The 11075-nt window shown below is 42.4% G+C and overlaps 1 long non-coding RNA gene across 1 annotated transcript; it reads right to left on the bottom strand.

Annotated features, from left to right (window-relative positions):
* Nucleotides 1–4311: 4311 nt before the first annotated feature.
* LOC117359142 lies at nucleotides 4312–5684 on the bottom strand. Its single transcript, XR_004539166.1, has 3 exons — nucleotides 5402–5684; nucleotides 4494–4522; nucleotides 4312–4345 (listed from the first exon to the last, which is right to left on the bottom strand). It is a non-coding gene; the product is annotated as an uncharacterized LOC117359142 (long non-coding RNA).
* Between the last annotated feature and the right edge of the window lie 5391 nt (nucleotides 5685–11075).

Raw genomic sequence — 11075 nt, 5'->3', positions numbered from 1 at the left:
TGTCCGCTTGGCAGTCTCTCACTAAGGACTGGAGGTACTGGTTTCCATAAGGAGATAGTTATTGGGACTGTTAGTTTTGGTTCTACTGAAAAACCAAGCTGAGAGCAGTGCTGCAGCAGCATTCAGCATTAATTACATTGTGCAAAAGCCAGGGGCAACTCAAAGGAGTTTTCTTTTGGGCTTGTGGAGCAGTTTCCCTGTTGCCTGTTATATTCCAAGGGACTTTCAGGATTGGGGTAGGATCCCCGAAGATCTGTGGGAGCTTGTTAAAGCTATTGAATAAAGGGGAACCAGCAATTCTGCTGCCCAACTGGAGACTAGCTAGTGCTGGAATGACAAGAGCCTGCAGTAAGGCCTTACTTTTCTTTTCATGTTTGAAGTTTGCTTTGCAATGTGAAGAAACAGGATTATATGACTGAAAGTCCAGGACTCAAGAGTATTCTTGAGGACTTTTCCTTTTTGGGACTAGTTTTGTTTTCTCTTGCTGGGGAAGCCGCTAGAACCTTTATTGTGGACTTCTATGGACTTACCTACTATAAGAACTGCTGTTCTTCCATTGAACTGTTTTGGGAGGATAGAAACCTTTTTCCTTTGGAGCAAAAGGAAGATAGTGCTAGTGCTTCCTTGTATGATTTTGGTTTTTTGTTTTTGGTGACAAATTAAACCTTGGACATTTTTGATTTGACTTGGCTCTCGCTGTGGTTTATTGTAGCGAAGCCCGGAGTATTGTGACGCCAGTGAGGTCTTCCACTTTGGGAGCCACGCCAGGGTCGTGCTGCCGCCTGTCGGTGGTCTTCCACAAGCTTCCAGAGACCCCGGCAGGTGACACTAACCAACAGGGAATTTATGAGTACATATGTTGAATTTTGCTAGCTCTGTTCTGGTTATCGTGTAATTTAAGAATTGCCTTTCATTTTTGATTCACCCTCGTTCAGTTCATAGAGGAAAAGTTCATAGTCTGCTACTATCTATTACGGACTTTTCCTCCAGGAATTTGCCCAAATCGTTTTTGGACCTGATACACTAACCACTGTTACCACATTACCAGAGGATGCGTTCCAGAGCTTAACAATTCATTGAGTGAAAAAATAGAAAATGGGGAGCAGAGAGGGGAAGACATAAGAACATAAGAATAGCCTTACTGGGTCATACCAACGGTCCATCACTGTTCTCACAGTGGCCAATCCAGGTCCCTAGTACCTGGCAAAACATTCCATGCTACCGATCCAGGGCAAGCAGTGGTTTCCCCTTGTCTTTCTCAATAACAGACTATGGACTTTTCCTCCAGGAACTTATCCAAACCTTTCTTAAAACTTGCTACGCTATCCGCACATCACTACCCCCATGTAACCTAATCTATCTCTATTAATTCTAAACATAGTAACTTTCATGTGAACTTAGATATTTCATTATTATTTGATGTATATTACATGAAGCTAAACTGTAAACTTTGAGCAGGATCAAAACAGCCCAACAGTTCTGGAGTCTGAAAAGAAATGGTGGATCTTTCATTAACACTACGAGGGAGTCGTGAGAGAAGGATGTCGAGAGATCAGCCAAGAGTGTATTGTTCAAAAAACCCACTTTCTTGATGGATATGCCGTCTCTGAGACTTACCTGACAAGCCGAACTGTTTATAATGTACTCAGTGGATGGCCCACCATCAAGTTCGTGGCGATGGAAACATTTATGGCAGATGTTAAGTCCCAAGTTGAGCATGATAAAAGATGCCTCTAAAATAAAACAATGCTTTAATAAGCAAAATATCCCTAACAATATTATTATCAACAACTTAATATACTAGAACTGAAAGTTAAAGGTGGAATAGAAGTCAATAAATGTAATGTAATATGCATTTACGCCTCCTAGGTATTTAAATGTCTCTATCATATCATCTCCCCCTTCTGCCTTTCCTCTAAAGTGTACAGATTGAGATCTTACAGTCTGTCCCCATACGCCTTATGATGAAGACCCAGGTCTATGGGACTCCCATGGGGACTCCCACGGGGAAACCCCCCCCCCCCCCAAAGGCTCCCACAGGGATGGAACCAGGATTCCCTGGGCCTGAAAAGAGAATTAGTAGAAGAGAGACAAAAGCAGAAACTGGGACCAAGATGATGGAAAAACAAAATGTCCCACCAGCTACAGCAAGGGAGATGTTCATTTTGAGGGGGGAATTCCCCTCTCTTGGTTATGCCACCAATTGTGTTTAGTCCAAAATGAAGAACTTGCTGAGTTTGTTTTGGGGCTTCCAGTACAGTTTTGGCCCATTTTTCTTAGGCAACCCTTGTCCTGAAAAGTGCTTGAAATGATTTTGATGCTGTATTGTTTGATTCTTTACTCGTTGCTGCATTAAAAACCATTTGTTGATCTTGGAAGGACCTCTCACAAGTTACCTGTGCCAGACGGTGGAACCAGATTTCTTTGCTCTACAGATATGAGCTTTATATTGCCCAACAAGAAATGGTCGACCCTACAGTCACATGACTTAATGTCTATTCTAATTCTTTATATTGTATTTTATTGTTGGTTTAAATAAACTAAGACTTTAAAATCAAATCAGAACTGTCAGAAGTAATTGCTGCTTTTTATGGGGACAGGAGTTTGGTTTTCGCTTAATAGTGAAGTTACCTCCAGCGCCACATTCAGCGCATCCTTTAGGGGACTGATTATAGACCATCCACTGAAATCGATGCTCCACAGCATATCTGTTGGTTCGGAGCATGTTCCAGATAAAACGATGGCACTTGTCCATCGCTTTCAGCCATCTAAAAGAAAAAAGAAAGAAAGAATCTAAGCTAAAAGCCAAAACAAAGTGGAACAGTCGCTCCTGGAAGCAGCAGATAAAGGAACAAAGTCTTTTAGAGAACGTGAGCCTTACGCCTCGTTATGCTCCGTGCTGGCATGGATGGTGTAGGATTTTTCAGCTGCAGGAGACAGAAAATAGAAATCAGTCAGCAAAAAGTCCCCGCTATGAATGCTGGCATCTTTTGGGTACTTTTTTTCAACCTAAGCCAAAAATCAGAGACCTTAAATTCAAGCTGTATGCTGCTAGATATGGCCATCTTGAGAGAAACATTTTGAGCCAAGGGAAAGTTTTGTTCCGCACTGTTTCAGTTTATCCCCTGACGAAGCCGGTAAAGGTGAAACAGCGGCCCCGCAGTGCTGTTCAATACCGCTAACAAGATAAGTGCTGTTTTGATTTTTTGATATATATTAAAAAGCTACAAATATTCACGAAGTATGAGCCAATGATCAAGATTCTGACCTGTTAACACATCTAGCAGCATACTGCTTGAATTTAAGGTCTCTGAGGCTTGTCTTCATATAGTTATTTATTCACTAAGGTGCTATCAGAGGTGATTTTTGGCTTAGACTGATTATTTGTACCTCTTTTGTATTTGTTTTTCTATTTTTTTTCAACCACAGCAGAAACTTACGAGTAAGGATTAAGATGATGTGCTCATCATCCGTCTCCTCCAGCCGGCAATTAAGAGCATATTCCTTATTAGGAGGGTCTTCTCCCTAATTAAAGCAAAAAAAAGAGACAAGAATCAGTATAAAGAAACCCCAGGTTTTTACAATCCCAGTCTATTCCCGAACTAGTGGGTTATGCATCCCATTTCGCAAGATCTCTTGTAGGAAGCCTCCTTTACATATTTTTGATCCTCCCCTCTGACTTCCAGACTTCCACGCTCTCCTGCAATCCCGACTGACCCCCCACCCATGGCAGAATGGAAGGAGGGATGCCTACCGTCTCCTGCCATGAAGGACCTCCCACGCCAATGGCCCCCCAACACTCCCCCTGGAGCAGGCTAATGATTCTGCATATTAAACAACAGTATGTATTGAGAAAGACATCAAGGAGAAGGTGAAAATAAGGTTCAAAGACGAATATCATTGCCCACTGAAATATGCATTTGGAATTAAGTGGATTTCACCATATTTGACACTCGGAAGTGGGGTGTTTTGTTATTGTGGATGTTGTCATTTCAAAAAAGCCCTAACAGCAGTGACATGAGGCTCCTTCCCTGCTGGAGAATCGGCCAGAGAATCAACCAACAGCGATCGAGTCGCTATCTCTAGTGCATCGAGCCCTTTGAGGACAGGAGGCATTCCTATAATTAAGTGCCTCTGTTTAGGTAATGCAAAAGCATTCAGTAGATGTCTATTCTATTCCAGAACCAAGGTCCATATTACCATAACTTGGGATTAACAGACCAAAAACATTTATCCCCACCCCCACCCCGCCTTTACTAAGCCCGACATAAATACTGGCATATTACTTACTAAATATATTGTTAAATATGTCTTGGACAGATCGAGTCTGATTGGCCACCAGTCACTAAAAGTATAGAAATAAATAACATTAAAAATTTCATAGATAATAAAGTTCAAATCAATCACATACAGTAATCATTTCATTTATTAAATTTGCATTCCATTCAAAGTACAAATCTTTAATTTTATATTTATAATGAAAATCTACTTACTTTCCTGTGGTCCCCATGACTTCAGACCTCTGAAAAATGATAAAGAATGTATTAGAAATGATGCCTGATATCAGCAAATAAACTGCACCATGTTTATTTCCTAGAAAGCTATTGTAGTTTCGGGAAAGGGATCGGGACTTGTTCTACGACCACACTCAAAGTGGTTGACAGATATACAGGAGGAGGAGAGAGACCGGACTGCAGGGGGAAGATTCAGGAACATAGGAAGGAGAGGGAAAAAGATCATGGATCCCTGGGTTAGGGAGGCTGATATTTGAGAGGAAACAGGGGATGGTGACAGGTGCCAGAAATGTAGGCCAGAGTTTTACAGGTCGACATTTCCGCTGCCCAGGGTCCTTCCTGAATCGCGGCCAGTGGCTGAAGTCCGGCACCGGCCCAGGGTCCTTCCTGAAACGCGGCCAGTGGCTGAAGTCTGGCACCGGCCCAGGGTCCTTCCTGAATCGCGGTCAGTGGCTGAAGTCCGGCACCGCCTCTAACCATGCCTACTTCTGGGCTTCGGCGTCATTAGGTACCAGTAGCCACCAGTGACCCAGGTGCTGGTCCTGGAGGCCACATTGCGACGGCTATTTATTTTTTTTAATTGGGTTTAATTGGTTTTAAATGGTGCCACTAATTATTCCACCGCTGAAGCCCAATTACAACAATTAAGTTAGGTGGAGGTAGGGTGGCAACCACCGCCTAAACCTTCTGCGGCTTTTGTAGAATCTGAATCTATCCTGTAACTATGACAAATTGTAATCGGTTGACTGTGTATTATGTATGTCAAGCTGTAACTCGTCTGAGCTCTTTGGGGAGAACGGGAGAGGAAACAAATTAATTCAATAAATAAATATCACTAACCAATTAATTGACAATGAGGGAGGCTTTAGAGCATGTGTGGCACCTACCAGTAACATGGGGTCCACGAAGTTCCGCTTCTCTGTCCTCTTCGCCATTCTGTGGATGAAAAGATAAATGAGAAATTAAATAAAATAAGCAATTGACCCTCCCCTGTCCCTCCTTTCCTCTAGGGTCTACATAGTCATGGCTTCCAGTCTTCCTTCATACATCTTCTGGCACAAACCTCCTACCGTTTTCATCGCCTTCCTCTTTTTATGTCCTATGGTATCATCCGCAAAAAGGCAAACTTTTCCTTCTAACCCTTCAGCAATGTCACAACGGGTGGCACACCGTGTCAGGAATCTCCCGCCTTCCTCTGCCACTGCTGCTTTCCTGAACCAGCAACAGCGACAGTAACCTTTATATTCAGTCATTGTGGGATCTTCCTGAACTTCCATCTGGCTGCCGGTCCACTCCCTCTGACACCACTTCCTTGTTCCAGAGCAGAGCCAGCAGCCAGGGAGGTGCAGCAAAGTCCCACAATGACTTCATTTAAAAGTTTTACAACCGCTGCTGCTGTTTTGAGAAAGATACAGTAGAGGTGGGGAGGTGAGGGGGAAGATACTGGATGGCATTGGGGTGAAGGGGAGAGAAAGGGTTTGAAGGTCTGAAGAGAGGTTTGAAAGGGAGGTGGAGGGAGAGAAAGGGGTCAGATGCTGATGGAACTGGAGTGAAGAATGCAGTAAAAGATCAATGCACTTGTACCCGTTCTACACCACTCAGGATTTTGTAGACTTCAATCATCTACCCTCAGTCATCTCTTTTCCAAGCTGAAAAGCCCTAACCTCTTTAGTCTTTCCTCATACGAGAGGAGTTCCATCCCCTTTATCATCTTGGTTGCTCTTCTTTGATCCTTTTCTAGTGCTGCTATATCTCTTTTGAGATAAGGAGACCAGAACTGAACGCAATACTCAAGATGAGTCTCACATTCTCAGTCTTGTTTACCATCCCTTTTCTAATAATTCCACCGCAGGGGTTCCCTGCCCCCCTCTACCCCACACCTTTAAATTCAAGGATGGCAGGAGAGAAACAGAACCTGATGACAGATAAAGGCCAAATGGCCTATCTAGTCTCTCTGAGAGGAAGAGACAATGGTTACTCTGCATGGGCAGACTGGATGGGCCATTTGGCCTTTATCTGCCATCAGGTTTCTATGGAGACTAGCTAGATTAAAACTTGCTCTTTTAAGATCTAAACTGCCAATATAATGGAACCAGAAATTAACTTTTCACCCCAAACTTATCAAAGCTCAGATCAAAATAATGTATACTTACTCAGCGATATAGACTCTCTTCCTTTCCTCTCAGAAAGATGTTACAAAAATAATAAATTAAAAAATAAAAATTTTTACAAAATTAAATGTACAAAATTTTTACAAAAATAAAAGTAGGTAAAATAAAAAATTAAAAAATTAAATTTTTTACAAAACTAAATTTACAAAATTTATACAAAATTAAAAGAATGTAAAATATAAAATTAAAAAATAAAATTTTTTCAACAAACAGGGGATAAAAGACAATTATGATATAAAAACACTAAAGAAAATGAGGGAAGGAAAAAAAATGGATTAAATACAATATAAAAATAAATGAAAGGGTGGGTAAGGAAAAACACAAAAGGCAGTAAACAAACAACTTTCTAAAAATCGCGGTGATCACAGCAAAAACACACCCAACTCCCAACACTCTGATCACTGATATGAGCTGCTGGTCAGTGCTTACTCTTTCTGACATTCAGCTATGACATCACGGGTCCCATGTCACAATACTCTCTGACTGACATCATTGCTCAAGGTTTTAGCTAGCCATCCTCAAACATCCACATGTAACCACAAGCCTCTCTCCACAGCAAGCTGGAGGGCTACAAAATTTAGCAAATCTCCAGCTATACTACAGCTAAAATGCAAAAAATAAAAATGTAAATACCCAAATATAAGCTCCAATTAAATTTAAATATCAAGAAATAGACACCAAACCAGTGCCGTTTATAATTAAAAGCAATGTTCACATGCATCTCCTTCCATCCTACTTCTGGACCCCTTTTATAAAACCGCAGTAGTGATGCCGCACGAAGCCCATAAGAACTGAATGAACTTTGGTGCATTTCCACGGCTCGGTATAAGGGGTCTTCTATTAAAATGTTCATGCTGCCAAGCTAGCCTTTACGTATTCACAGTGGCTTACAAATTGAGTAATATAAAATAACAATCATACCAGCTAACATCAAAATTCCTAGCTCACCCTCACTATAAGGTCACTTAAGAATGAACCACTAGACCCCGGTAGAAGCTGATTCTGGGAGACCGTAATGTCTCATAACTTCAATAGACCCTGCATAGTTAACTTCCCCCCCCCCCCCCCATGCACTAATAAAACTGATTATCTCTTTACTTCTTTAATCATTGCAATCGCAAGCCAAAGATCTCTTGCTCCAATGCAATGATTATTGGTATGAGCTGCAGGTCAAAATTGACTCCCCCCAACTCCCCCGGGCCTCAGCCATGACCCATAGCCCCGCCCCCAGGCCCACCCCCATTATTTATTTATTTAGATTTCTATCCTGTTTTCCCGGGAGCTCAGAACAGGTAAGAATTGACACTCACAGTAAAGTTACAGGACAAAAAAATTATAGGCATTCGAAGAAGAGGCAAGTGAGGGGACGTAGAGAGAGAAGGGTAGAGGGAGCAAGACCCCAGCCCTGGCCCCACCCCCTCAAACTGTTCTTGGGAGGGAGGGCATCTGCGCATGTGTGGTGCCCTCCTGACACAGTCCCAAAGTTGCAGCACTGGATTTTTAAAATATATGTTTTAAATAGTTCTCTTTTTAAGTACTCCTCTCAGATTTTGACATCTGCTGTTCTCTTTCTTATTTTCAGTATAACATTATTATTATTTTTTCCTTTTTGTCTCTTTATAGATTTTTATAAGACAGCCAAGGTATGTCCTCAGTGAAAACCCCTTAAGCCTAGAGAAAGAAGAGGGAACCAATAGGCAACCAGTAACAGAGAGACCTATCAGAGCAAAGGTGGTAGAGGTGACCAGGAAGTACAGCAGTGAGACCAAGGACTCAAGCTTAGGTGAGAGGAAAAGGGAGGCGGTCTTAGGAGAAAGACCACTAGAAACAAAGCAGGAGTGGCTGCAGTATGGATTAGACTACATTTCACATAATGCTTTGCTCACACACTATGGCAGGAAATGAGGGTCCAAAAGAGAGCAGAGCAGTCCAAGGGAATTTGATTGATATCCAAATAGGTTAAAACTATCAAGACTTGGCACGGAGTCCTAAAGTCTTCAAGAGTCCTAAAGTCTTATTTTACTAATATATGGACAAATATAAAGAAAACAAAATTAAAAACACATGAATAAATCAAATTCAATCACAGATAACCAAACGCATACCTTACAATGCTAGAAATCACCTATGAGGCCTAGTTAAGTCAGCAGAGGAATATTCATGCCAGAAATATTAGTACATCAAATCCCCCCTCCCCACATTTTCCTTTTTATTTCTAGCCCTTCTGCTTGGATCTGGGAGGAAATCCAGATCGCTGCCCCTCCCTTGTGAGGTTCCTTTTTCTTGGAAGCACAGATGATTCTGTAGTAATCTTTCTGCTGTCAGCCCTTCTCCTGAGATTAGTGTCCTGCACATAGAAGTACAGGGAGATGAGGACTACAGGCTCTCGATGGGGAACCAGCACCTCTCTGCCCCGCCACACCACACTCGTGCCATCCCTCCCTTCCCCTACCTCATACCTCTGTAGATCTTCACCAGCATGAGCAACTTTTCCTGCCTGTTGCTCGCACCAGCATGGTTCCCCTCTGAATCGCTTCCCGGTCGTAGGGCCAGGAAGTGACATCAGAGGGAAACCCAACACTGGTGTGAGGACATGCTGGAGAAGCCAATTTACTAGCGAAGATTTACAGAGATACGTAGGGGGAAGGGAGAGCGTAAGCCTAGAGTAGGGGGGTGGGGGAGTGGTGTGTGCTGTGGGACCGGGATCCTGGCGAGGCCTAGTAGCTCCACAGAATCCTAGTTTTGGCGCGAGCGTAAAGGTGGTGGAACACAGCTTGCCTGGTGTCTCCCATAAATTGCACACCAACATGGCCTGGTTTGTCCAAATATTACACTTTTATTGAACATCAATGAAAGTTCCAAACCAAAAGATCAAAATTTGGCATCCATAAAAAAACCAAACATTCCAGTTTTCTCTGCTGCTTCTTTTCTCATACATGCAAGTTCCAATCCCAGCACCGGCTGTGCTTTCAGAAATAAGTTCAAAACAATAATAACACAAAACCCAATTCATCCTATATGCCACCTTCTAGAACAGTTCATGCCTCTGGTAATGGTTTAGGATATAAGGCTTTTAATAGTACTAGCTCTAAAGCTGGTTTGGAGTAACCTTGAACAGCAGCTCCCCCTAATAGCAGGAGCAGAGAGGCCGGTTCTCCTACAGGTGTTGCCACTCTTTCCAATCATCTAAACTCAAGGCAAATTCTGCAGCTTCCAGCACAGGTTCAAAACAGTGTATAAAAATACTTTCACAACACAAAACTCCCAAAAGAAAAACCCCTTCACAAAGGAAAAGAAAATTCAGGCTTTCCAAACCTACTCCCATTCCATGGGGTGCTCTTCCCCCTGAGGCATAACATTGTTCTCCAGCCAGTCCATAATTCAGGATTTTCCATTTCCCAATCCTTGTGAGAACCTTCCTGTGCTGGCCATAAGTTAGCTGCTCTAGCTGACTTCCTTCTCAGCTTCCAGTCCCAGCTGCCTCTCCTCTCCTTCTGATGAGGGAAGCTCAGAAAAAGGGAGACTCGGCCAGCAACCATGCCCCCTAACAGCAGAGTCAGCTAAATTCTTAAAGAGCCCTGTCCTTCTAGTTCCTGCCTGAGCTCTGTGAACTTTTAAAGGGGCAGGCTCACTCTTGACATTGTGCACAGGATTTCCACTATACCCAGGATGTTTCTTCCACTTAGTCACTGGAACTTTAGTGATGTTTACAGGAGCTATTCTCTTGGCATTATTAGGCCTAGCCGGATCCCTGTCACAGTGTGGGGAGTGGGGGGGGGGGGGGGGAGGACCACTGCCCTGATTGAGTGTACAGCCCTTTTACACTGAAACTAAGAATTTTAAAATGCAGCCTCCCTAGAAAGTGAACAAAGAATAATATCGCAACTCAGTTAATACAATTCCAATAAATCAACAATCAATTATCACCACAATACAATCACAGTAAAGTACCTCCCAACATTCCCTCCCCCTTCCACCTCCACCCTACCCAATTCCAAAATATTATTAATAAATAGTGCTTCACTTTCTGATTACAAATGTAATGAGTTCACTACAAAACTGCCTGCTCTGACTGATAATTCCCAGGTCATCCAAAATTTACTGTTTTTTATAAGATGGGGAGGTCGCCCTATCTTCCATAATCATAAGAGTCTCCAAGGCCAAAATGAGGGTAGACTTTCTTCCAACCAATGTGTTAAAATACATTTTTGACCTATAATAAAGGATTTACGAAATAATTCCCTAACCCCTTTCTTAAAAATCCTGTCCCATTGAAGAAATAATACCATCTGGGGGAAGGAACCACAATTGTAGAAATAATTGATCCAAGAAAAACACAAATAACATTCCAAAAATTCCAAATTCTGGGACATAACCAAAAAGCATGACC

The sequence above is a fragment of the Geotrypetes seraphini genome, chromosome 1, assembly GCF_902459505.1.
Source record: "Geotrypetes seraphini chromosome 1, aGeoSer1.1, whole genome shotgun sequence".
NCBI lineage: Eukaryota > Metazoa > Chordata > Amphibia > Gymnophiona > Dermophiidae > Geotrypetes > Geotrypetes seraphini.
Note: the sequence above shows the minus strand (reverse complement) of the source record. Positions and strands in the feature narration are given on the sequence as shown.